Source organism: Leopardus geoffroyi, chromosome B2 (assembly GCF_018350155.1).
Source record: "Leopardus geoffroyi isolate Oge1 chromosome B2, O.geoffroyi_Oge1_pat1.0, whole genome shotgun sequence".
Classification (NCBI taxonomy): Eukaryota; Metazoa; Chordata; class Mammalia; order Carnivora; family Felidae; genus Leopardus; species Leopardus geoffroyi.
This window is the reverse complement of record NC_059332.1, coordinates 48,976,417-49,003,816: the sequence shown is the minus strand read 5'-3', so window position 1 is coordinate 49,003,816 and position 27,400 is coordinate 48,976,417. Positions and strand designations below refer to the sequence as shown.

The window sequence follows — 27,400 nt, the reverse complement described above, 5'->3', positions numbered from 1 at the left end:
GTAGGAACACAACATGGTATAGTCACTTTGGACAGAGGTTTGACAATTTCTTCAGGAGCTAACCAGTCTTATACAGCAACTGCACTCCTAGATATTTATTCCAACTGTTTGGAAAACTTAGGTTTACACAAAACATACACATAAATGTTTATAACAGTTTATTCATAATCACCAAAATCTGGGAGAAATCAAGCCATCCTCCAATAGGTGAAGAGTAAAAAAAAATGGTACAACCACACAATGCAATACTGAATGATAAAATGGAATGAGCTAACAAGCCATGCAAAAACATGGATGCCTATCACTGAGTGAAAGAAGCTAGTCTGAAAAAACTGCATTCTGTATAATTTTATTTATATGACATTCTGGAAGAGGCAAAACTCTAGTGGTGATAAAGAGATCAATGGCTCTATAAGTCAAACTATTCTTAAGTAGAAGTTTACTGAAAAAAAAAATAACCCATACAGATGATGTTTGGGGAAAAGATAATAATTCATTTTTAGACATACATATTGTATTGGAGGTATCTAAGAAATATCTAGGTGGAAATATGCATTTATTCACTTATTGAATGTCTACTGTGTGCCAGGCACTGTTCTGTGCATTATAAAAAAAAAAAAAAACACCTAAAAACAAAAACAAAACCTGGTTTCATCAAACTTATAATGGAAAAGATAAATGTATAGTAAATAATTGTAAAATGGACATACTATTACATGTCAGTAATGTCATGAAGAATGGTTATATGAAAGAGTACTAAGATCTGATACATAAAAAAACAATTGGGTTTGTGTATCTAGAACTGAAGATAGGTTTCTAATAAGAAGACAGAGGTCATGCCCGAGCCTATAAAAGCCCATACAACTCTGGTTATTCTATTTGGGTCCTTTTCATGAGGATTTGAACAGGTCAGTGGTATCATAAAATATATTAGAATCCATTTCTTCTTTGGAAAGAATAAAAGTTCAAGTAACTTGGCTCTGGAATGACCCTGGATGTTGGCAATCAAGGCTGAGTATTTAGAACTCTAAATGAAAACAGAAGGGGAGACCATTGAGAAGGAAACCAGGAGTTGAGGTGGTATATTCTAAATGGCTATGAACACAATGATTTGAGGAGCTAATAAAAATATATGGTCCCTCCACTACCCCCCACCGCCACCAAAATTTCAGATTAAGTAGATGAGGGCTGTATTTCTTCCAGATGATTCTAAGGTCTAGTGCTTGGTTAAGCACTAAGTTGAGAGGATGAAGATACAGGTAAGGTAATGCAATTAGCAGATACAACTAGCACAACCAGGGTCACAAGAATGAAAAGAGAAGATATGAAAGATAACACTAACTGGCACAAAATAATTTATGACACAAAGACAGAGAAAATGAGAGGTGCTGGGCCTAGCTGAGAGAATTGGGAGAGGACCCATGTAGGCAGAGAGTCCAGGGTACTATTTTAAGGATACTGTAAATATATCTGAACAGAAGGGATAACTGGTACACTAGGATGGGAATGTAGAGTATCAGAGATCCTGGTAGGCATCAGTAGATAAAAGGCAGCAGTTTTTGCCTGGGGCAATTATTTGGGCAGCCCTTCCAGGGATGTGGAAGAGGCCACAAACCATATCATGCTAGCCCTTAGCAATTGTGAGGGGCCTGAAACCTTCTCAAGCCTGAGATCTGGAGGTAGAGAGTGTACTAATCAGAGTTTTTGTTAGAAGCAACAGAAATCAACTCTGGTAATTTTAGGTGGAAATACATTCACTAAACGGATGCTGGGTGCCTCTCATGGAGTGTGGACACCAAGGTGGGTAAAAGAAACCAACCATTTGGCTCCCAGAGACTATATAGAGGAGGCTGATCCTACACACTCATAATTTTCTGTATTTCCTGCAAGAGTTGTTGTAAGTAGGAAGCAACAAGCCAGCTGATGAAAATGTCATGGGCAATCAGAGCCAATTTAGACATTGAGTGACTTGGTCCTGCTCACATGAGAATTTGCCTCAGAACTTAGGCTGGGATGAGCCTACATGTGGCACTGCGATTTTGTCCCACCTTCACCCACAAGGGGAAAGAGGAAATGTGAAGTTTCAGAATGTTGTGAGGCCTGATCAAGTTACAGCAAGGCCTTCGAAGCTAGGGTGTCAATTAAAAGAAAAGATTATTATAAGCAGAATTCAAGAACTTAAGAAAGCTGATATTGAGCCAACCCTGGCCATATCTTTGTGATGAATTCAGCTATCACTTTGATTCAGTGATATCTCACTCAGAATACTCAACAATTAATTACTTAACCCTCAAAATGACCTACTACCATCTGTAGGTTGTAGTGAACTCTGTAAGTTCAGTTCACTTAGTATTTACATTTTATGCTTTGTCTTATCATCTATATTATACTTCCCTAAAAGTAAAGACTACTTAAGTTTGCCATTGTATGTCTCCACTCCCAAGTGCCCTGCAAAATATTAAATTCATAGTAAGCACCCAGTAATTATTGTAAAAAATAACAATGAATTTGGAGGGAGATAGAGAGGGAAGGAAGGAGGAAGGGATGGATGGATGGATGGATGGATGGATGGATGGATAGACAAATATATTCCACAGAACCCCTGCATTTCTTAAGGGATAATAGGGTCAATATCAAAGCAGTTTACTAACAATCATTTTCTCCAGTGAGAGTCCACACGTTTTGAAGACTATAGCCCAACCTTCTCCAACACATTTGAGATCATATTCCTATAGGTGGGTCAAAGGAAAACTAGATTTTTTATTATAGCTGTTATTAGTTGAATTCTGTCCTTCCCAAAAAAAGTGTGTTGAAGTCCTAAACTCTGGTACCTCAAAAGGTGATGTTACTTGTAAACAGTTTCTTTACAGAGGTAATCAAATTAAATGAGATCTATAGGGTGAGCCCAAATTCAATATGATTGGTATCCTTATAAAAAAGGGGGAAATTTGGATACAGACCAATGAAGGGACACAAGGGAAAGACAGCCAACTACAAGACAAGAAACATCTGAGGTTACCAGAACTTAGGAGAAAGGCATGGAACACATCCTTCCCTACCACCTTGAAAGGGAACATGTCTCTGCCAACACCTAGACTTTAGACTTCTGGCCTCCAGAACTAAAAGAATAAATTTCTGTTTTTAAACCATTCAGTTTGTGGTACTTTGTTATGGCAGCCCTAGCAAATGAATACAGTAATGAAGAAGTTATTTTTGGTGGGGGAGATGAATGTCTGAATACACTTGTATGCCTGTTTTCCTTACTATGGGAAATACTTTTGATCATTTTATTCCTATTCTTTTTATAGAAAACTAATGACAATAATCCTAGAAGCTTTTTGACAAGCTTAGAAGGCATAGAGCTCACTGGCTCTAAGGAAAGAAAATTGAAGACACCAAGTAGATAACTCTTTCAAGGCACTTTGCTGTCAAGAGGAAAAAAGGGGGGTTAGTGGAAGTCAAAAAGATGGGAAAAACCTATGTGCTAATAAGGATGCCCAGTAGACAAAAATAAAAAAATTGGGTGGGTGACATCGTTGCACTGGTAAGATGGATTAGAACCCAGTGCAAGGGTGATATATTAGCCTGCATACATGTAGTAATAGCTTTTTTTCTCTCTCTTCTCCATACTTCTGAAACATTATTTAAAAAAAAAAAACTGACAAAAATCCTATATTAAAACTTTACCTTGCCAAAGAGAGGAATTAGGGAGTGATCAATCTTATTATAAAAGAACCTTTTAAATAGCAAGCTCCCTTAGTGCCTTTAAAGGATTTTTAATATTGAATTTGCACTCCACTTTTTAAGGAGTAAGACTATTGCATAACACTGGGTACATCTGTATACAATTATACAGCAGAGAAGTAAAGAGACATGTGGCTCCATGGTTGTGCGTATAGTTTAGTAATTTAAGGTGTAATATAGGGCATTCCCCTACAGACTTAGAATTTAATAATTTGGGAGATTGTTTTGTTTAATTTCATCCTGGCAGGATTGTGGGGTGGAGTTTGCTGACATGTTAGAATATTTTTCACCTGAGTTGATGTCACAGCTGTCTGAGGATATTTTGGGTTTTTTTTTTCATAAATTAATAAGCTCAAATGTAATTTTTGGTCTCCTTCACTGCCTCTGTGCTTTTATATATTCTGCACAAGCGCCTCAATGTTCCATTCTATTTTAACTATAAAATATATTAATGCATTAAAGGGAGGTGGTAACGTTTATCATAAAGTTATAGTTTTTCCACTTTGCTTTCCAAACCCATTTAAGTTAGCAGCACAAAGCATAGATCCTTTATAATGCTTATGTTCATAGCAAGAGCATATAAAAACTCCATCCACCAAACCGGTTCATAAAGAAAACGTTATAGGAAGGGGTATTTTAGGTAACATCAGTACATATGTGTAAACCCCATATAACTCAGGCCATAAATTCACAGGATCTCAAACACTTTGTGCTGAGAAGTTCATACAAACTTCTTAATGAGAACAGAAGAAAAGCACCTGCTGGCAACCCCTCCTCTGTAATGATTATATTGGTGGAGTTCCTGCTTTCCTTACAAGGAAATGGAGCCTAATTAAATTATAGCTCTATCTGATACTAAGGAAAAGTGAAAAGTGAAAAACTGAGCCAGTCATCCGAATCTTTACGCTCCAATATGGCAGCCATAACACAAATGTGGCTACTGAACCCTTTTATTGAGATGTGATTTAAATGTAAAATAGGCACCCAATTCCCAAGACACAGGATGAAAACTACCTCATTAATACTTTCACATTGATTACATGCTGCCATGATATTTTGGATATACTGAATTAAATAAAACATATTATTGAAACTAATTTCATCTGTTTCCTTTTACACTTTTAAATGGGGCTTTAGGAAAATTTAAAATTACATATGTGGCTTGCAATTATATCTACAGGATAATGCTCCTTTCGATGTTTCCAAATGTTACGTACTTCTTATCTATAGTGGACTTAATTGCTGGTTACTTATCTACATATAAATGTTTACTATTATTATGATTAAGATCACAGATTATGAAACCAGAGTGCCTACCTCCACATTCTGACTCTGTTTAATAGTAATTTACTTCTTTGCTGAGCCTTAGTTTTCTTGGCTGGAAAATGAGGATGATAGGAGCACCTACCTCATATAATTTATTATGAGTTAATTATTCTAATTCACATAATGATTTTAGCAGAGTGCCAGCCTTGTGTAGCATTCAAAAGCTGACGGACATCTTTTGTTCAGCCAGTGCAGCATTTAAAAAAAAAATGAACTGGATTGCCTATAGATGAGGCACATTGTTTCCAGTTTAGCCACTGGCCCTGCCATTTTCCATTGTCTATATATTACTTGAGTTGATTGTACTTGTCCTGGGGACATCTACACTGGTGAAAGTGCCATGGAATTGCTCAAAACAGCCCCTTTTATCACCAGAAACTTCAGACTGGTTAGGGATTCTAACCAAATGCAATTGGTTCAGTTTACTCTTTCTTTGTTAACTAATTAACTTACTGTTTTCAAAATTTGCCTCTTTCATTGAGGTTCCTAGGCACAACACGGGGATTTAAGTTGCTAGCATTAAATTACATTATGATAGCCCAAAGACATCTGAAGTATCCCCCACCAAACACACTAACATTGGGACTTAGAGCAGGCTTGAGAAGTAAACCAAGTAAAGTTCTTCCAGGCCAAAAGAAGAAGGGAGAAAGCTCACATGCTAAGATATTCTAGAACATTAATTCAGAAGGCTAGGGAGTCTCTTTTTATGAACAGTTGATAACGGAGGCAATTACATAGTTAATTAAAATATCCAGATAGTTTATAGCATGTTGCTGTGGAGTTGGAGATCTGACAATGTTATTACCTCATTTGTGCTTTCTCTTCCTTTATCCTCATCATGAATGCTTGGGAGCACAACCCTTCATACAGACTTTGTCCCTTAATCCTCCTAAATACTGAGCTCCATTAAAAGGTCTCTTACGACTTCCCTAGTGTAGACTCACTATGCTGCAGCCACACTGGTCTCCCAATTGCTCCTCCAATTATCCAAGTTTGCTCTCACCTCCAGGCTTTGCACATACAGTCTCTTCGGCCTTGAATGCTCTTCCCTGCATATACCACCTAACTCCTGGCTAGCCCTTGGCCTTTGACCATTTTGCCTAAAACTGTAATCCTAGTCCCTCTTTCTCTCAACTTTAGTTTTCACATAGTAGTTATTACTGTCATTCTATACATTTTACATATTTTTTTTCTTTTTTTTCTCATTTGTATTTCCTGCTAGAACATAAGTGCCATAAAATCAAGGATTTCTGTCCATTATTATATTCTTAGGACTTATAAAAATTTTAAAAAATATAATAAATAATGACAACTGTTAAGAATAAAATAATGTAGGGCATGGAAACAGGAGGTACAAGAATGGATTGGATGTGTGACCAGAGAGGACCTCACTGAGAAGGTGCATTTGAGGAAAGATCTGAAGGAGGTCAGAGGATGTTCAGGGACAAGCATCCAGAGGATAGATCCTGTAGAGAGGCAGGTCTGACTGACATGGTAGAGTCCACATACATGGCACACTGTAATTCCTCAATAAGTATTTGTTGAATGAATGAATATTTTTAAAGTACATCACAAAAAAAAGCCCATGTTCATGAATCAGAAGACTTAACATTGTTAAAATGATAATATTCCCCAAACTGACCTGCAGATTCAATACAATCCATGTCAGAATCCCATTTGATTTCTTTTAAAAACAGCTAAGTTTTAAATTCATCTGAAATTGCAAGGGACCCACAATAGCCAAACAGTCTTGAAAAAGAAAGGCAAAACAGGAAGACTCACACTTCCTGGTTTCAAAACTTACCACAAAGCAACAGTAATCAAGACAGTGTAGGACATATAAATCAATGAAATAGAATTGAAAGTCCAGAAATAAATATATACATTTGTGGATTAACTGTTCTTTGACAAAAGTTGTGGGATTTTGTATTGGGGGCACAATAGCCTTTTCAACAAATGAAGCTGACACAACTGGAGAGCCACATGCAGAATTAATGTGGACCCTTACCTTACACTATATACAACATTTAACTCAAAATGGATCAAAGACTAAAAACTATAAAATCTCAGAAGAAAATTTAGCACCATCAAGAAAGTGAGTAGAAAACCCACAGAATGGGAGAAAATATTTACAAGTTGTATATCTGAAAAAGGAACTTATATCCAGATTATTAAAAGACAATCCAGTTACAAAATGGACAAAGAATATGAACAGACATTTCTTTAAGAAGGATATACCAATAGCCAATAAACACATGAAATAATGCTTGAAATCATTAGCCATTAGGGAAAAGTAAATCAAAACTACAATGACATACCACTTCACAGCCACTGGGTTGGCTAGAATCAAAAAGCCAGATAACAACTATTGGGGAGGATGTGGTCAAGTTGGAATTCTCATATACTACAGGTGGGAATGTAAAATGATTACACTACTTTGGAAAAACATCCTGGCAGTTCCTCAAAAGATTGAACATGAAGTTACCACATGACCCAGAAATTCTACTCCTGGATATATATCTAAAGAAAATTAAGACATATGCCCACACAGAAACTTATACACAAATGTTTATAGCACCACTATTTATAATAGCCCTAATGCAGAAACAACCCAACTGATCATCCATCAGTTGATGAAAGGATTAAGAAATATGGTATGTCCATTCAATGGAATACTATTTGGCTCTAAAAAGAATGAAGTACTGACATGTGCTACAATACAGATAAACTTTGAAAACATTATGCTAAGTGAAAGGAGCTAGTTGTAAAAAATTGCATATTATATGATTCCATTCATGAAACATCCAGAACAGGGAAAGTTATATAGACAGAAAACAGGTTAGTGGTTGCCCAGGGTTGGGGGTGGGGGGAGGGAGGGGGTGTAAGTGTGGGGAGTGACAGTGAAAGTTTACCAGGTTACTTTTGAAAGTGATTAAAATGTTCTAAAATTGACTACAATGATGTTTGCACATATCTGTGAATATACTAAAAAACAATGAACAGTATACTTTAAATGGGTGAATTGTATGCATGTAAACTATTTCTCAATAAAGCTGTTTTTGTTTTTTTTTTAATTATTATTTTTTAAGTTTATTTATTCTGAAAGAAAGACAGTGCAAGCAAGGGAGGGGCAGAGAGACAGAGGGAGAATCCCAAGCAGGCTCAGCACTGTCAGCTCAGAGCCTGACGCAGGGCTCGAACCCATGGAATGTGAGATCATGACTTGAGCTGAAACCAAGAATCAGACACTAGTTGACTGAGCCACCCAGGTACTCCTCAATGAAGCTGTTTTTAAAAGTATATCACAAATGGACTCATCAAAAATCCATACAGTAACAAATATATTTCTATATGAAAGATCAGCCTTCAATCCAACTCCACATTTTAAGTCTATAGCATGATTATATACAACATGATTCTAATTTCTATCTTACATCCTTCGATCTCTCCTCTAGCTCTTCCTAATGAACATCTCATCTCTTTTTATAGCAAGAAAGCTATAAAAGTTCTGTGTGATGCCTGCCAAAATTCTCTGAGTGACAGAGTTCAAGGGTTCAGATTTCTTCACAAGTGACAGGTTCACACTAAATATATGTTGAATGAATCTAGGTTACTTTCCTATATTTTTATCAGCAGTGCAATACATAGGACAATAGATGCTTATACATGGAAAAAGCAAGTCCATAGTCAAAAGGAGACAGAATGATTTTATTTTGCTGCTTCAGTCAGAATTACTCACTTAAAAATAATAAAAAATGTTTCTCAGGGTAAAAAAATGATAAACACAGCTAATGCTGAATGAAATGATTAATGATGTTCCTTTGAATAGAAACACAGAGACTGCCACAAAGATGAACTTCCAAGATATATTTATTGTGTCAAAATGTACAAAGGTAGTATTATTCGTTTTGTTTAGTATGTATATTCAGTTAGAATGACATTGCCCAATTGATCAATTTGTTAACCAGAAACTCAGTTTAAGAGGACAGTGCCAACAGGTTTCTCCTTGAAGACTCCTTTGTTTCTCTGTCTGCACAGCTGATGCCCATCAAATGCACCACCCAGGCATTCTTTTGCAAATCTAAATGGGATAGCACATTTGACCTTAAAGACTCACAATGTCTTGTATTTCTTGGTGTTACTCGTGTCTAAGCCCGCTGCTGTCTGGTTCTAGGATAGGATATCATTGAGTTTCTGCTTGACTTATGGCTTAGTCTCAATTCTACACATAAGTTTAGAAAGCTCGGTCTTCTAAAGTGAGGGGAAGAGAAGACATTCTTTTTTTTTTTTTTTTTATGTCACTGTATGAGAAAGATAAAGTGTTCAATAAACTCATCTTTAGACTTCTTTACATGTGATTTCAAAAAATATATATATTTTTCAAAGCTATTGCAGAATGGTTCATCTATGTTGTGGGGGGTAGCTGAAGTCAGGGTAAGGGTGATTATGCTAAGACTTGTTTTGGTCACAAATTGTGACAACTGAGTTTGTTATATAGATAAATCTATTAACTTTCATTGACTATGCTTGCTATGTAGGCTAGCACATGAGCTGGAATCCTAACACTTTAACTTGGTAGCTATGTAATATTAAGCAAATGACTCAACCTCTCTGAGCTCAGGGTACTCCTCTGTAAAGCGAGAGTAGTAGTTGTACAGACTTCTTCGAGATGTAATGGAGAGTTAAGTGGATTAATTCATATAAAGCAACTTATATGAGCTAATTCACACAAATTTTGCTCTCAAACAACTTAAATTCAAATAAGAAAGAGAGAAAGCCAGACATAATTATAAACTTAAACCACAATCTTACAAATCTATAGCCTTTAACTACAACTCATCTAAACTTTTCCTTAAAAGACAAAGCATCAAACTCAGAAAAGATTTTTTAAAAATTCAATTATATAAAATAGAAAATTTTGTGCATGGCTAAAACTTCCACAAATAAAGCCAAAAGAAAAAAAAAATACTAACTGGGAAAATACTTATAACACATACTTCTCCAAAAGGCAAGGGACTTACATAAATAAATAATAAATATGGCAATAACCCAACAGAAAACAAGAGATAAAATGCATTAACAGAGAATTCACACACAAAAAAGAACTACAAATGGCTCTTAAACATATGAAACTATGCTCAAAGTCACTCCTAACCAGGGAAATGCAAATTCAAACCACACCTCTCAAGGAGGAGGTGAGTTTATGTGAACACTACTTGTACACAGGGCTGGTGAGCATAAATTAGTCCAACTTCTATGGAGGGAAGTTTGGCAATATCTTTAAAAAGTCATAAATGAGTACACCATGTGACCCAGAAATTCCACTCTGAGGAATTTATGCTGCAGATATGTGCGATATAATCTAGAATGATCAACGTGAAAAGTTTTTAATTATATCATTCCTTGCAACACCAAAATACTAGGGGGGGTCCTAAATAAAATATGGTTAATATATTAGGGAACAGCCAGCCATATACTACAATATTGTGAGGTGTAAAAAATGAGAGACCTCTTCATGTACTAAAATTGAAATGATCTACAGGATTCAAAACTAATGATAGTAATGGTAACAATAGCTTGCAATGCTGGATGATTATAATGTGACAGAAATTGTGCTGTGTTACATGCATGGTGACTCATCCACAACAACCCTGTAAGATACAAAGGATCTCATTTCCCACAGCAGAGAGGTTAACAAACTTGTCTGAGATCACTCAGCTAATATTTGACACAGCCAAAATTTGAAGTCAGGCAGTCTAGCTCCAGTCTTTGCTTTTAAAAGAAGTTTACTACACTGCTTTTCCAACAACAACCAAAAAAGCAAGGTGCAGAATAATATGATCTTCTACTGTTCATATATTTTAAAAGCATAAAAATGACATTAGATGCACACACACATACACATATGACAAATAAATAGCATGCACATATTTCCTTACTTATTATATAAACTATTACTGGAAAGACTTATGAAAAACTGGTATTGTCTGAGGAGGGAAACCAAGTGCTGAGAAGACAGAAGAGCAGGGGGTCAGGGTGGGGGGAATTTTCATTGTATACCCTTTTATGCCATTTTCATTTTGAAAGATTTTGAGAAAATAATACAATTTAAAACAGCTTTCCTTTTACTTAACTCTGTGATATGGTATAGCCTACCTAGTACCTCTTTTAGCCTAGTTTTAACGTACTTCACCTTAAGAGACAGTTTTAGACAGGGCCTTTACTTCACTCTTTAGCAGAAAGCTGCACATACAAAGTAGGATATGTCCATAACGGGCAGGGGGTGAGGGCACTGTCTTCTGGAGATGTGGAGAAGAGACAATGTCTAGAATTGGGGAAACAGTGCTGTCTGAATGTGTCCTTCCCTGAGACAAAGCTCCAACCAGCTTGTCCTAACTCAGCAAGCCTTCTGAGACAGGTCTGTGTCTAGAAAGGCACTGAGCTCAGAGGACTTAAGATAGTGTGCCCTTCTATCCTAATACTCTTTCTAAGCCATCACACCAATCCTAAATGTCCACTTTTCTAACCCCTTCCTAGAATTTACCACCCAGCAGCATATGACACATAAAGTACATGAGCTGAATTCATTACATCTAGGGACCAGAAGGGCATCTCAGATCATGAATAGACAGAATGGGACCACTTGGAGCTCAAGATTTCACTATTACTATCCAAACACTGGTTGGAATCATTAAAACAAAATTCAATTAACCTAAGATTTTCGAATAGCAGTTATTGAGCATCTACTATTTTGTCTCACACTACAAGAATGATGATCACATTTTCCAAAGTAAATCAGATCAGGTGGCTAGATATTTGGTTGGCTTGTTTCTTTTTAACTGAGTAAAATCATTTATTTGAAAAGGCATAAAATTCAGTTCCATGCATTCATGCATTCATTCATTCAAGTATATTTACTGATTGCCCAATATATGCCAAGTGCGGTTCTGTGGTTGATCAGGTCAGAATCTCTGCCCTAGGGAATTCACATTTTAACAGAGAAGATAATCGACAGTGAAGGAGAGTCATGGGTTGGGGAGACACTGCTTGTGTCCAGTGGTCAGAGGCAGCTTCTCTAAGGAGAAGACATTTGAGCAGACACCTGAATGAAGTGGTGGATGAAGACATGAGGGAACAGCAAGCAAAGGCCTAAGTGTGAAATCAGTTTGATGCACTCAGGTACCAGCAAGAAGGCATACAGGTGGGGTGTGGAGGCCAGGACAAAGATAAGTTAAAAGGGGAAGGCAGGGAGCAGATTTGGAAGGATCTGAGAAGCCAAACATTCCAAATACAATCAGAAATCACTGAAGGTTTTGAGCAGGAAATCAATTTACATTTCTGAAGATCATTCTGGTAATAGGCCACAAGCAGGCAAAAATGGAAGGGGAGATGATGAGGGCCTGGACTAAGGTGAGAGCAGATGTTGGAATGAACACCACCAGATCAGGAATGTGTCAAAGGTAAACTCTCTTGGGAATGTGCAGTGAAGTGTGAGTAGAAGCTGGCAATCAAAGACGACGGTTCTGTTTTTGACCTGAGCACGTGAATGAATTTTGGTACCCTTTTACTGACATCAGTGAGTTTAGGTGGAAAGCAGGTTGGGACAGTGGGGTTACAACACAGTTCTGTATTGGGTACGATAACCAAACACGTAGGTAGAGTAATTAAGCAGGCAGTTAAATAGAAAGCTCTGGAGCTTAAGGGGCAGACAGGGCTGCTAGGTAAATTACGGATTATATGTCACATTGCCTCTATTGCAAAGAATAGTTACATAAAATCAGCACAACCCTTGAAAAAAATTAAGAAAGTACCACTACAGCACAATGAATCAGACTTCAAGCACATAGAAGACCAGAAGTGGTGATGTGCCCACCTTTGTGATTGCAGAAAATTTTGTTAATGAGTAACTAAAATCACCCAGGCTGAGAGTAAAATTTCTGAAATAGTATTACCAGTTATGAGCTACGGAATTTTGCTATTTAAAATCTCTATGCTTCAACTTTTCATCTGTAAATATAGTATGTGATAAATGTATATGACTTTTTACATGGGCCAGTTCTTGTGCCAGACTCAGAGGCAAATAGTGGTGAACAAAGCCGGTGTGGTCCCTGCCTCAGAGAGCTTACAGTCTAATGGGTTGAAATGAAAACTATAGTGCTTTTTCCCCTAAATAGGGTGAGGATTAGATGAAATGATGTGTTTAAGAGTTTAGCACTGTGCTGGCACTAAGGAAGTGCTTTGTACCTATTAGTTTTTGTGGCTGTAGTTTATTATTATTACGAATAAATCGTAAGTAATATCCAGCCTGTGTGTTGAGAATTAGCAACAAATGTACCTACTTTGAATTTAGTACGACAATGAAAATATAAAATGTGAAATATTCAACTAATTTAGTAATTGGGAAAACACAAATTGAAAAAAAAAAAGAAATACTTTTTTTTTTCTCTTACTAGTATTTCCTTTTAGGGGCATCTTCTGTGGAGGAGAGGGAATAGTCACTTTTATCCACTGATCGTTGGTGTATGCATTGTTACAACTTTTCTGGAGGGCAGAGGTATATTTATTTTTTAATGGATAATTCATGTGTGTATGATTTGAAATGTGCATTCTTTTTGATGGAGTACTTCCATTACTAAGATCATTTCCTTAAGAAATAATTAGAAAATATCCTGAGGATAAATATGGGACATCACATACCCCATGTATTGTAAGCTCCATGTGGAGAAAGACTTTGCCTGATCTCTCCAGAGTTGGATCCCCAGTGTCTACCATAGCAGCTGGCACACAGTAGACACTCACTAATATTTATTTAGGAGCACCTGGATGGTTCAGTTGGTTAAGCATTTCACTCTTAGTTCCGGCTCAGGTCACGATCTCACAGTTTGTGGGTTCAAGCGCCACATTGGGCTCTGTGCTGGCAGCACAGAGCCTGCTTGGGATTCTCTCTCTCCTCCCCTCTCTCTGCCCCTCCCCCACTCATGCTGTCTCTGTCTCTCTCAAAATAAATAAACTTAAAAAATTTTTTAAGAAAAAAATAATAATGGTACTTATTTAGTGAATGAATGAACACATTAACAAGTAAGCAAAGGCTTATATACAAGGATGTTCACTTCAGTGTTTTTATAATTGTGATCAAAGGAAATCCTCAATGTCCATTTGCAAAAAAAATGTTTAAAGCTGTCTATTCCACTTAAAGAGGAATTCTGTGTTCCTTCCCATCATCTATGAAGCTCATATGACCTGACTCCAAGACCATGCTCAATTCTCCTATCCCACTCTTTTCTTCTTAATTCCATTCCAAATACAGTGTCCTCCTTGCTGTTTCTCAAGGCATACATGATCTCACCTCAAAGCCTTACAATTTGCCATTTCCTCTGCCTTTTGATATGGACACCGATTTCCCATGTCTCAGCTCAATATCAACTGCAGCAGAGGCCTGGCCATCCCACTAAAACAGCAATCCCAACCCCTTCACGCTGCCCCCTTACTTTGCTAGATGTTTTTCTTTACTCCTAGAGCAATCCCTGAAACCCGTGAAAGAATGATATAATATCTAAAAACAAATAATAACAAGGCTTTGCTACTCATAATACGAGCATACACCAAAATGCCAGAGAAGCATGTTATCTCCTAGTGAGGCTGTTAACTTATGTCTCCATGTAAACTCACCTGGGAGTAGAGACAGGCCTTTCAGGTTAAAAAAGAAATGGCTAGGACCTAATGATGTGTAGGTATTTGGCCTGCAGAAGCACTCAGTTTTGTATCTTTTTTAAGCCACAGACTCAGGAAACTAAATGACAGAACCTACCCTTTTTTTTTTATTCTGAAAAGACAGCTCCATAGATAAACACACAGAACCCCACATAAAAATAACCTGTATATTAAAAACAATAAATGCATATTAACTAAACATACCTAGAAACAATAAAAAACATGAGGAAATTAATATTTGATAGGAAACGGGATGTATGGAGCCACCATTGAATTCATGGTTTCTAGATAAGCACCAGCAAGACCTCAAGCCAAATGGGCTTCATTTACACCATTTACCTTTTTCTTCAATTAAGAGGAGGGAGGTGATTTAAAATATGAATCCCAGGCAATCCTTTTCTTCATAAGTATTAAAATGCCAGCAGTGTTGGCATACTTAAGGCTGAACTAAAACATAAATGGTTTGTGAGTTGTAGTTCTTCCAGTTGGAACACCTCGATGACCCCTTATCAGGTCAGAAGAGCATCCTTGCAGAAAAATGGGTCCAAAGCACTATAGTAATGTCCCCAGTATAAATAGAAAGTCAAGTTCACCACAGAGCTTCTGTATCATTCTCTTAAAGAAAAGTAAGTATGTTCCTGTAAGCCCTAAGCTCACAGGCAATCATACAGCCAATGCTAAATAACCCAGTCTTCAAGGGATGTAATCATATGGTTAAACTTTTCTTTTTTTTTTTTTTTTCCTGATTGCTTTTACATTCAAATTAAATGAAAATCCCACTTGGGAGCTCCAGCCAAAGGTTCCCACCTTGAAGGCTTTTTAAAAGAACTTAAAAGAGACCTTGAGTCACAGCCTCATTCCTTACCCTAGGCAAGCTCCAACTGGGGTCAGAGGAGGTGACCTGTGGGCTTCCCACCCGCGTGGCCTTCAGCTCTCGGAGGACAGGCGGTAAGTAATGACGCGTGGCCAACAGCGCAGGCACACAGGCGTGTGCACCACCCCCCAACACACACACAATTCTTGTGAGCTGCTATTTGCATCCTCCCCTCCTCTTCTGAAGTCCAAACTATTTTAGGTTTTTGCAGAGAGAACCACCTCCTTCTCGTGAGTAGGAGAAAGTAATGGAACCCTTGGAAGACCAGAGAAAAGGACTCCCAAACCCAAGCAACAGCTAAAGAACAGGGAAAAGACTGGGATTGGTCGGAACTGGGGTCATTCCCTTAATAAGGTATACTGCTTTCGTTATGATAATAAAACATTCCGGGAAGTCAGTTGCGAGGCAGAGAAAAGGAAAGAAACTCTCTGTCTCTGTCCCTGTCCCTGTCTCTGTCTCTGTCTCTCTCTCTCTCTCTCTCTCTCTGTCTCTCTCTGTCTCTCTGTCTCTGTCTCTCTCTCTCTGTCTCTCTCTCTCTCGCCCTCTCCCTCTTCTGAAGGAAGCAGCAGCGTCTCCTTGCAGAACGACAACCCTGAGGATACAGCAGTTGTCTTCAAATCTGTGACCATAAAAAATCATTATCTCTGTGAAATACAGCAATTTGGGAGATAATCAAACGGTGACCAGGGGGCAGAGCTGCCAATCTGAAGGATTATGCTCCCGCGCGCCCGCCTGCGCCTGACCTTCCTGGGAGCCAGCTGTCGGCGCGGCGAAGACGCCCCATCCACTCCGGGCACATTCATTAGGCTGCCTTCGGTGCATGAGCCATTTGCATAACACCCCGGCTTTCTTAATTAGTACTTCATTTCTCCCTTGACTTATTTTGTGGCTAAGTTCACTGCCCCCCCCCCCCCCCCACCACCTTGATCCTCTTTTCCCTTGCTGAAATATATGAAGGAGGAGAGGGGATGGGCCAGAAGGGTGAGAAGGAAAAACGAATCGGACTTGCAAATTAAGGCACTGGTAATTAGTCTATTAATATTTCCAGATTTGCGTGAGGTTTCTTCGTGGAAAAACTAGGAAGAGAGACTGCTTGAGGAGAAATTTATCCTCGAAACTTCTAATTCCGCTACCCGCCAATGGGCAGCGGGAAGGATAGACAGTGCAAACACGTTTGCCTCCTTCTCTGCCCCCTTACTTAGGGTACGCACTATCAGGGGGTGATGAGTCGCTGGTGTTGGGTTTTCCGAATTAATATTAATTCCATCAGAGGGAGGGATCATGTCTATCCACTCATCATTGAGCTGGTCTCAAATTCTAATGGGGAGTTGGGCAAATCTTCTCCTAGCTGTTCTGTGCATTTCCAATTTCTTACTCAGAAATCTCTTGCTGAATTATTCTATACAAGTGAAATGAAAAGATGAGCAAATATATTCAACATGTGAGTACTATAGTTCTTTAGGGTGGATAATTCGGATTCAAACAAAACCCAAATACTCTGTTAAAGCAAGGGTTTATTTTACCTGATCTGAGGAGTAGAAATGCCTCATCTTCCCTGCTTGACAGCTATGGCCTGTGAGATTAGTAAATCTCAAATTCTGCTCATGAAGAGAAGGCAGATTCTGCTGCGTGGGCCTGGGGGACATCTGATATCTTCCTAGAATAAAACAGAAAGTGACCTTTATTAAAAGCCACAATAAGTGATACTTAGTCCTGAGATATATGGATGACATCGATAGAAATAAAGAATTATTTCTAAAGAGTCTCTCTTATTTCTAGATCTGCTACATTCCTCTCATTTCTTTAAATATTTAAACTCTATAAAGTAAATCATTCTATTTGCACTACATTACCCATAGGAATTTTTTTCAATCAGATATTTAATAAATCTTGAATCTTTATACTTATAGAAAGTATAATGCTAGACAGATTAGACTCAAAAGGTAAGAAAAAAGAATTAAGTCCTCTCGAACTTGTAGTCGAGTTGAAGAGAGATGACACATTCATAAGCAAGATGGTAACTATTCCATGGCAATGAATAGGTTAACATGGCGAATGAAGGTGTCTTGGCCCGAGGTTTTATAGACTTATTAGAGATGGGAAATCATCTCTTGGTTGCTCCTGTAATGTGAGTCCCAGGGTTATTGACCATGTCCTGTCTCTCTGCACCTATATGTAACAAAATACTTCCTATGACCCAGGTTCCTCATCGATATACAGAAAAATTCAATACACTACCAATAATTCAATACACTACCTGATGCTTCTCAATACCAATAAAAAGATTAGTTGGTGAATGTCACATGATAATAGATTGCTCACAACTTTATTCTTTATTTCCATGGTTGAAAATAATTGAAATGAAAAGCTGAAACCTAAATACAAGAACCTTTAAGTATAACTGCCTGAGGGGAAAAAGTCTTTAAGGCAGACTTTTTAATTGTTTCAGTGATTAGAAAAAAAAAATAATAATAACCAACTACATTTCTATGGCATTTGTGCTCAACATGTTAATTACGTCATAATCACTTAGAAAATTCTTAACCCCATTTCTTTAAATATAGCTTGATTTTCCTCCTCCAGTGTGCTCTGTAACTAAGCCAAACATAAAGTTTATAGCTTCGATGCAAACAGTATCTTAACAATACAGAGGGAAGGAGTGCTTTCTAAAAATCTCTTGTAACCCCCAAACACCTGAATCTATTTTGTTGTAACTTTTAAGCACACACATACATATATACAAATAAAAATAAATAAATAAAAAAGGAGACTTTGAACATTAATTCAAGAAAGGACACTTTTCGACTCCAAACTATTAATTTGGAGAATGCTGTAAGCAACCTAAGGAAATAGTTTTTAAAAAGGAATTACACCTTAAAAAAAAAAAAGGATACATATTCGAAATTTTCTTTTCCAGACTATTTTTTCTTAAAAAGTAAAATTTATAAATTACAATTGTGTGGAAAATATAGATTTTCCATTATATATGCATATACACTTGTACTGAGAATAAACACATTTATATATGAAACAATATGCAAATGATAATTTTTATGACTAACAGATTCTCTTTAATATGTAATCATGCACACATGCATAATTTATAAGTAACATATACCTAGTCACATCTCCAAATGCATTTCCTTTTTATTAGTTCTTATTCATTCTTTATTTTCAACTGAAATCAAATCATTCTTTCATCAGGGTCTTTTTCCTCTCTCTTAAAAAGAAAAAAAAGTGAATGCAGTAATTGAATTCTGACAATTAAAACTCTGTAAGAATTCCATCTGCAAAGTTAAAAACACACAGGGCAAAGGAGAGGCCAAGAAGTTATGTTGGCAGCAATATATATTACTCATGAACAATAAGAGGGGGTAAAATAGTATGTGAAGCGATCATTTGAAATGTTAAGCTTTGAAATATTTGCCCATAATGTTATTTTAACATAGTTGGTTGCACTGAATGGATGTGGGTCTCTGTCCCAAGTGATACTTCTGTGAACATAAAGTGTCTGCAGGTGTTTGCCTCCAGGTAGGTCACTGAAAGACAATGCAAATGAGGACAATTTCCCCAGTAGCAGCAACCATAGAAATTAACAAGCAGAAACCTGGTAGACACTGGCATCATTCTCTATAGCAAGATAAGTTTCGGGGCATTTTAAAATTTGCCCTCCATTAACTCCTGGATTACCCCATCCCTCATGTGTGCCATCAGGTCATAAGCAAGGAAACTGAATATAAGAAATTCTCAATTATCCACTTACAGAATATGCACTTTATATTTTATGCAAGGCCTATGTGATACCCCACAATGGCTACTGGCTGCCCCGAGCCTTGGGTTTGTTTCTGCAGCATACTCCTCTCTGTCAAGTGGCCAGCATTTTGGGCAATAATTTTAGTAGGAGCTTCAAACAGACAAACGTCTGTCTCTCCCCCACAAAAGTTACATACTATATTTCTAGTTAAAGAGTAATCTTTTTGTAGCAAATCTTGTTTTAGATTATTACTACATACACTAGTTCACTCTGACGGTTTTGTCAGTACAGATCATTGAGAAGAGGTTAAAAAAAAAGAAAGAAAATAATTGGTATAATGAGTCAGGCTTTTTTATGTTACTTAATGCTCTTCAAGATTCCATGAACTGTTAATGTTCCCATTTCACAGATGAGGAAACTAAGGCATAATGGATTGAATAATTCCCTGAATACCACAGCTAGAAACAATGATGTTAGTATTGAAGCCAGGTTGCTCTAACTGTAATGCACTTGTTTTTTTCCACAATAAAACATTGTTTTGGCTTTGTATGTTCACGCAATTTTGCAAATGGTTTGGGTAATTGCAAAATGAAAGGCATCCACAAAAAGGAGCCATTCATAGTTCAGTGAAACTCATTTAATGAAGCAGCTCTCAGATGTATATAACATATATAATAAAATCACTGAAATTTAACAACAACCTAGAATGATAGGACATGCATGCAAGTCAAGTCTGGCCAATGTAGATAAAACAGAAGAGATGGCCTCCTGAAAATGTTTCTAGCATTCTGACCAAGATTTTTCATACATATCCTTTAACTTATGCCATTGCTGGTAATAAAATAGGAACCCGAATTCTACAACACCAAGGCAATGAAATGTCCTGCTATGGGACTGCATAGCAACCAGATGTCCACAGTGGAAGGTCTGGGAAAGACAATTAAATACAGTACTTTCCCTCCAGGGCAATATTGATCAAAGGAGTAACACATATACATGTTTCATCATTCAAATGCTAATGAATCTATAAACCTCATTATTTCTTATCTATCTTTTGAGTTTCCACAGCAGTTTTTGGTGACATACCATGTTTATGCCAGTAATGTTTGCACTTTTTATATGCATTTTCTGAGCCCAGTAACAGACAGGAAACCATTAGCCAAGGAAAAAACATTATATGAATATAATCCCATAGCATGCATTATTTGCAGACTGAGAATAAATACAAACTTTTCAACTCTCTCTCTGCTTGAAGTGTAACTTGTGTCAAACTAGGATTATTACTAGCTAGAATAACAACAACAAAACATTTATTAAGTGAGACACCAGAAAACATCCACAATGTGAATTTTGAAAATTTCAGAAGGTCAATCCTATGAAAATGTTACTATGTGTTTTCACACATATTGCATGATCTCTGGACAACCATCAGAGGGATCAGCAAGAACCAGCTGAAAAAAATTAGAGATAAAAAACTCCTTTTCTCTTCCACTGGATATTCTTCTCTTTCTTTATCACACTTTTTTTTTTTTTTTTTGTCATCACTGTCATTTTATGTTTGGTTTTAGAGAGTACTGTGATATATTGGAAACACCAAGACATTTGGAGCCAAAAAGATTTGGGTTCAAACCTGCCCTGCTACTTATTTGCAAGATGACCTTGAGCAAGTTAATTCATCTCTGTGAGCCTGGGTGTTTTCACATGTAAAATGAGGATAATAATTATTATTGCTAGCTATGTGATGTAATATAACTTATTCAACATTTCTGAAATGTGGGCTCCTTCTTTATAAAATGAAATTAATATCTACTTTATAGGGTGTGGCAAGGATTAAATGTGATAATTGCTCCACACACATAGCACAGTACCAAGTACCCAGTGCGTTCTAGGTAAATCAGTGTCAGTAATTTATGCTACAAATCCATGCTCCTGGAAGGATATTTATAAAATAATACCAACAGTCGGAGATAATTTTTGCCTATTTTGGTGTACTATCTTCTTTCTATGTATGTACTTTTGTATGTAATTGAGATTGTATTTATCCATAGTTTCATAGTTGCTATAATAATTTATCATATAACGAATATTTCCCCCAATAATATAAATTCTTCATAATCAGTATTTCAATATTAGCATAATATCACACTTTGGGGTATAATTTGTCTAATTAAATTATGGTTTTGCTATGATACATATTATTCTCTATCATTAGCCACATTTCAGAATATTTCTTTAGTCTATTTATTAGTCTATTTATTAAAGTGCTTGTCTGTAGCCATGTGCCACAAGATACATTGAGTTGGAAAAGTTTGGGGAAGGAAATACAAAGAAGGATCAATTTCTGCAAAACACAATATTGATACAGTGAAGTATAAGGAAGGAAAGGGAAATGAGAAAAACACAACAAGGAGACCTCCTTTTCAAAGCCCCTGCAGTTTGACAAATCTATAATTCAAAAAAAAAAAAAAAACTACTGACTAGAGAATTTTTGATATTCCAGGGAGCCCCTGTATATGAAGAAAAAAATCCTTAGGACAGATCTGAAAGTCATGGCATCAGTGGCTCAAATGCTGTTATTTTGTACACATTCAAGGTGGGACTAGAAAACATTATAAGTTCATAGATCTGAAAATTAGGCATGGCTTTAAAACCCTTCAGAAGTGCAGGAGAGACCGGTCATTGATGTCCCCACTTCTTTTTTTTTTTTTAATTCTCCCCTAAAACCACTGCCAAGCTTTTCTTGCAAAATTACGTGTTAAAAACAAAACTCCAAAGGGCTTTACAAATCAGCTCGATCCCCCTATACAAAATGTACATTTGTTAAAATGCAAAACAAAACATGCTGGCATTACAGTTAGATGGAGAATGTGAATGACAATAACCAACTGCCATACCTCTGTTCCCTTTGATAAAAGAGGCTCCTTATTTCTCAACGCAAACTGAACCAACATTTCAAAAGTAAAGGTAGAGGAAAAGAACACGGGCAACAGAGGCCAAGGAGCTCGGATCACAAGTTGCAGACCTTTTACCCAAGTCATCCTTGGAGGGCAAAAGCATTTCTACACACTCAGACTTGGGAGCAGGATCATCTTGTGAGCTAGGCAGTCCACTGCATCTGCTTTCTTGGATACTGTGAGAGGAAGGAGTTTGGCAAATTTGAAGAGAGATGTGATCTCACTCCTTCCCATGTAGTCCATGAAAGGTGCTGAGGAGAGCTTTTCCACATTCAACAAGTTTGTTTCATCCCTTATTAAGAAACCACGTACGTTTTCCTTCTCCTCCAGTCTTTCCTGTTCATAGAGCCTCCTTATTGGGCCTGGGGTTTCGTCTAAACAAAATTACCATAGAGCCTGGGGTAGGACTCAGTTTTTTATCCTATTGATCTTTATATCTGGTGGTTGCAGTCGTAGCAGTAAATTTCTGTTTACTGGAAGTCCCCTGGGCATGTGACTTGATACTAGACTTGGGGAGGAGTGTGGAAACACACCTCCCACTTGGAGCACATGCTTTCAGAGCTTCCAATCTGACAAAGACCAGAGTACAACACAATGCCCAGAGGAAAGTACAAAACAAGAGGAATGGAAATCCTTCACTTCTATCCCTACCCACAGAGCTAACTATAGCTTTAAAGATACGGTTTAATATAAATGGTATATGTGTTATATCAGGAGTCAGAGTATGACTCAAGTCAAATAAATCTACGTGAAAATTTGTGTTATAAAACAATGTTCTTTTCTGTTTATAACAACTTACACCTAGCTATCCAAAACCGTACCAAAAGGATGCCATACAATCCTAAGTCATCACAAAGGCTAGGTCAAAGTAGACAATTATCTCACAAAGTCTGTATGTGGGACATATCGTTCAAAATCCCTAAACTTCCCATTCCTGTACATCTCAACAAGTGCGCCTTCAGTTGTCAAATGCCTGATATTATTTCTGTTCCTTGTCAGAGACTCACAATCCTGTTCTATGGCCAAACTTGAAATCTTCACGGATGAAGAAAAAGATAATCTACATCAGAGAGTACATTTGATACTAGCATACAGCTGAGTCAACCGGCTTCATGCATTAAATTCCCCTAGAAAGAAACATCTAGTGCACCTTCTCACAGAAATCCCTCCCCTGTCGCCTTGCACACCTTTTGCCATTGTGTCATTCTAGCATTGTCCAGGCACCCCACTCATTTCATCCTCTTTGTGCTTGTTTACTAATATGACTATCATCCACTTTTTTTGTTATAAATTATCTTCTAAAACTAAACTGGGGCAACCAATCTCATTTTCAGCAAAAGACCTCAGGCGGAGCAAACAGTAGAGTCCCAGAAGTGAAATAGCAGGGTTTCACTTACTACTGCATTCAGTCTATTCATCGTTTTTTTAATGGCATTGCAATGACATTTGGGGAAAACTTTATTGTAAATGTTTTAATGATCTGTTTAAAGGCTCACAATTAAATAACTACTATTAATTCCCAATACAAATGAATACTGGATACATTAGTACCCCTGATTTCCATAATTGAGGGAAGAGTTGTGGTAAAAAAAAATCTTGTAAGGGAAACATGAAGAAACTGTCTCAGCCTGGGTAGAATTGTAATACAACAGCAAGAGAATTATTTAGAAATGTGTTCCATTCACTTGACAAAATTCATGAGTGGAAATGGAGGAGGAGCAGAGAAGAGGGAGCAGAGAGGGAGAGAAAAAGGGAAAAAGGAGAGACTGAGCATATGAACAACTTTTAGCTATTTTCAAATATGCGGGACTTTTTATTATGTGATACTTCTCCGTGGTAAATATCAACCTTAGTGGTCAATTTTCAGGACTAACTAACACACCTTAAGAATATCTATAAATTGATGAATTTACATAGACTGGTTTTTTTTTTGCCATTTTCTGCACTGGGCTCCTCCATTCCCTTTATGCATTTAGCATTGTGCCCTGCTGTGGTCTATGAGACGACACTCCGGTCTTGAGTCTCATTAAGGGACAGACTGACTAGATGACCTTCATTTCAACAAGTCATTCATTCACTGGGCCTCTCTATGCACCCATATCCTGTTATAAATGTACTTGGAACACATCCTAGAGTGACTAAATCATTTTAAGCTCACTGGCTTCTATAAAATATGGTTATTTCTCTCTACGAGTTTGATATCACCATTCATTTAAAAAGAAATGCTGATTATCAAACCAAACCAGAACAGAAGTGACAAAGCCAAGATTAAACAACCGTGGGCATTCACCAATGATTTCCAGAATACAAATGATCATGTAAGATATAGTTTATTGTACTAAGCCACTTTTATCCAAATTTATCAAGTGTTCATTTTAATAACTTTCACTGCCTTCCTTCCACCATTTACATTTAAATGCAAATCTTATTTTGTGATTCTACTAAAGATCTTATATAGAACCAAGGGAAATTACTATACAAATGCCATTACCTAGAAGTTTGAAATCCTAAGACTACAAAAGGGTTAATTAATTACATTATCTGTAGCATTACCCTGGCTACATTCTGCCTGGAAGGCATATGGATCCACTCAGCTGCTGAATTTGAAAGAGCTGTGTCCTTTTTGTGCAGAAGAAAAATCATCGACATTTCTACCCCCACCGTAAGCACTAGATGTTTCTTTCCCCCTGATTATTGTGTTTCTGATGAAATAATTAAAAGAACCAACCAAAATGTAAGTACCAAAATATTTCATGCCATCCTGAAAATCTGAGTATTGCATAATATATTTCAATCAGTTCCTACTTATTAAGTTTCTATTATGTTCTAGACAAAGTGCTAGACATCAGGGAGGGCTGGAGAGATTCAAAGATGAATGAGATGCAGGGCTTGCCAACCAGGAACTCATATCAAAATAAGTTCATAAGAGGTGAAGCAAAAAAGAACATTAAAAAAGGATCCCAAGATTTGATTTGCTAAGAAAGCAGTGATGGTGTGTCAACCATTTGCTTAGCTCTTTACTCAATCCAAATTAGCTGTATAATTGTTTAGCTCATTTAAGACTTTCCATTCTCTTCTTCCTTTTCTCTCCTTTTTGTAATTTTCCTCCTTCTTAGTTCTTTCATCTTTGTGTTCTCTATTTTTGCTTTTTCTAAAAAACAACCAAAAATGAGGCCTCTAACAAATGGACATAATATCATAGGAAAAAATGCCAAATGGGGCACCTGAGTGGCTCAGTTGGTTAAGCGTCCGACTTCGGCTCAGGTCATGATCTCGCGGTTTGTGGGTTTGAGCCCCACATTGGGCTCTGTGCTGACAGCTCAGAGCCTGGAACCTGCTTTGGGTTCTGTGTCTCCCACTCTCTCTCTGCCCCTCCCCTGCTTGTGCTCTGTCTCTCTCTCTCTTACAAAATAAATAAATGTAAAAAAAAAATTTTTTAAATGCCAAATGGCAAAGGGAAAATTAGGGTAGATAAGTGATTGAAATGGGATAAAATTAGTATACAAAGTGTACACCCGTATATAAGAATGGATAGCAAATGACCTCTGAGTTCCCTAGTGGCCAAAGACGAAGGAGGCATCATTCTTAGTTTCCTCCAAAATATTAGTAGCATTTCAGCAGCTGCCAAGAAGGAGCAAGCTTATCCCAGTGTTAAGTTAGACAGAACATTCTTAAGTCGACAAGAAGGGATGTTGTATGGAGCAGCAGACAATATTCTCCACAATATCCAATTAACCAGTCAGAGTGTGGTGTTTGCATATGAAACACCAGAGATTCTATTTGGTGGAGTGTGGTTGTGGAGAGAAAGAAAAAGTTAGAAATATGAATCATGTACAACATGGGGTTTCTCTCTCTCTCTCTCTTTTTATGTATACACACACACACACACACGCACACACACACACAATTTAAAATTAACATTTTGCATCAGATAGTTTCCCTGATTTAGAAAGTGTTAACTCCATAATTCTTAAGAGGAGAAAGAAAAAGAGAATCGACAAAGAAAAATTCCTATTGTGTGGGTAACTCTTACTTCAACTCAAAGACTTACCAAATTAGAAAATGAACAACAGGACCACTAAAATTGATATCAGTAACAAAGCTTTAGAAAAAGATAAATACTAAAGCTAAGCACAGAGTTAAACATAAAGACTAAAGAAGTCAACCGATGGTTTTAATTGAAATCAAAATCAAAGGAGATTACTTTAAAAAATTGTTGTCCTCCGTCCTCCCCTTCAAAAACAAATTGTTAAGAAAATTCTCTTGGATGAATACAACATGAAATTATCTGAAGTTAAAGTATTTAGCTTATTACTTTTCTAGTTATAACCAGCATTGAGTCTGAAAAACTGCTTATATAGATGGAAAGTTTTTCTCAAAGATACACTTACAGCTTAAAAATATTATTGTTAATACTTTGTTTTTATGGAATTACAATATTTAAAAAAATTTAATGTTTATTTTTGAGACAGAAAGAGACAGAGCACAAGTGGGGGACAGGCAGAGAGAGAGGGAGACACAGAATCCAAAGCAGGCTCCAGACTCTGACCTGTCAGCACAGAGCCCAAAGCAGGGCTCAAACCCACAAAGCGTGAGATCATGACCTGAGCCAAAGTCTCCCTCTCAACTGACTGGACAACCCAGGAGCCTCATTCTTTTATGGAATTACAACATTTAATTTAAAAGGTCCAGTGTTACTCTATTTTTCATTTTCAAGAATTTTTTTTTTACTTTCTGGTTAGCTTTTTTTTAACATAATGATTTATTTCTATTGAACTTAGCAAATAATATTTTTATTGAAATGATTGCAGTTGTATTATTTAAATTTTTATAAGTTTCTGTTTTTACTTGACATTCTATGATAGGTTTATACACTTTACAATTTTGATTTGCATTGCAAATTTATCACTGATTCCTTTATGAATCTTGATTATTTAAAAAATAAAATGCCATGATTATCACCCAATGTTTCCAAATGATGTACTATAAATATTAAAATGTTTTTCTTGCCCTTTGTGCTGGTGTTGCAATCATAAA

The 27,400-nt window shown here is 36.9% G+C and overlaps 1 long non-coding RNA gene across 1 annotated transcript in view; it reads right to left on the bottom strand.

Annotated features, from left to right (window-relative positions):
* Positions 1–15,740, bottom strand: part of LOC123608496 — a 482,727-nt gene extending 466,987 nt beyond the window's left edge. The window contains exon 1 of the long non-coding RNA XR_006717257.1: positions 15,647–15,740. This is a non-coding gene — a long non-coding RNA (uncharacterized LOC123608496). The remainder of the gene's footprint in view (positions 1–15,646) is intronic.
* Positions 15,741–27,400: the final 11,660 nt, after the last annotated feature.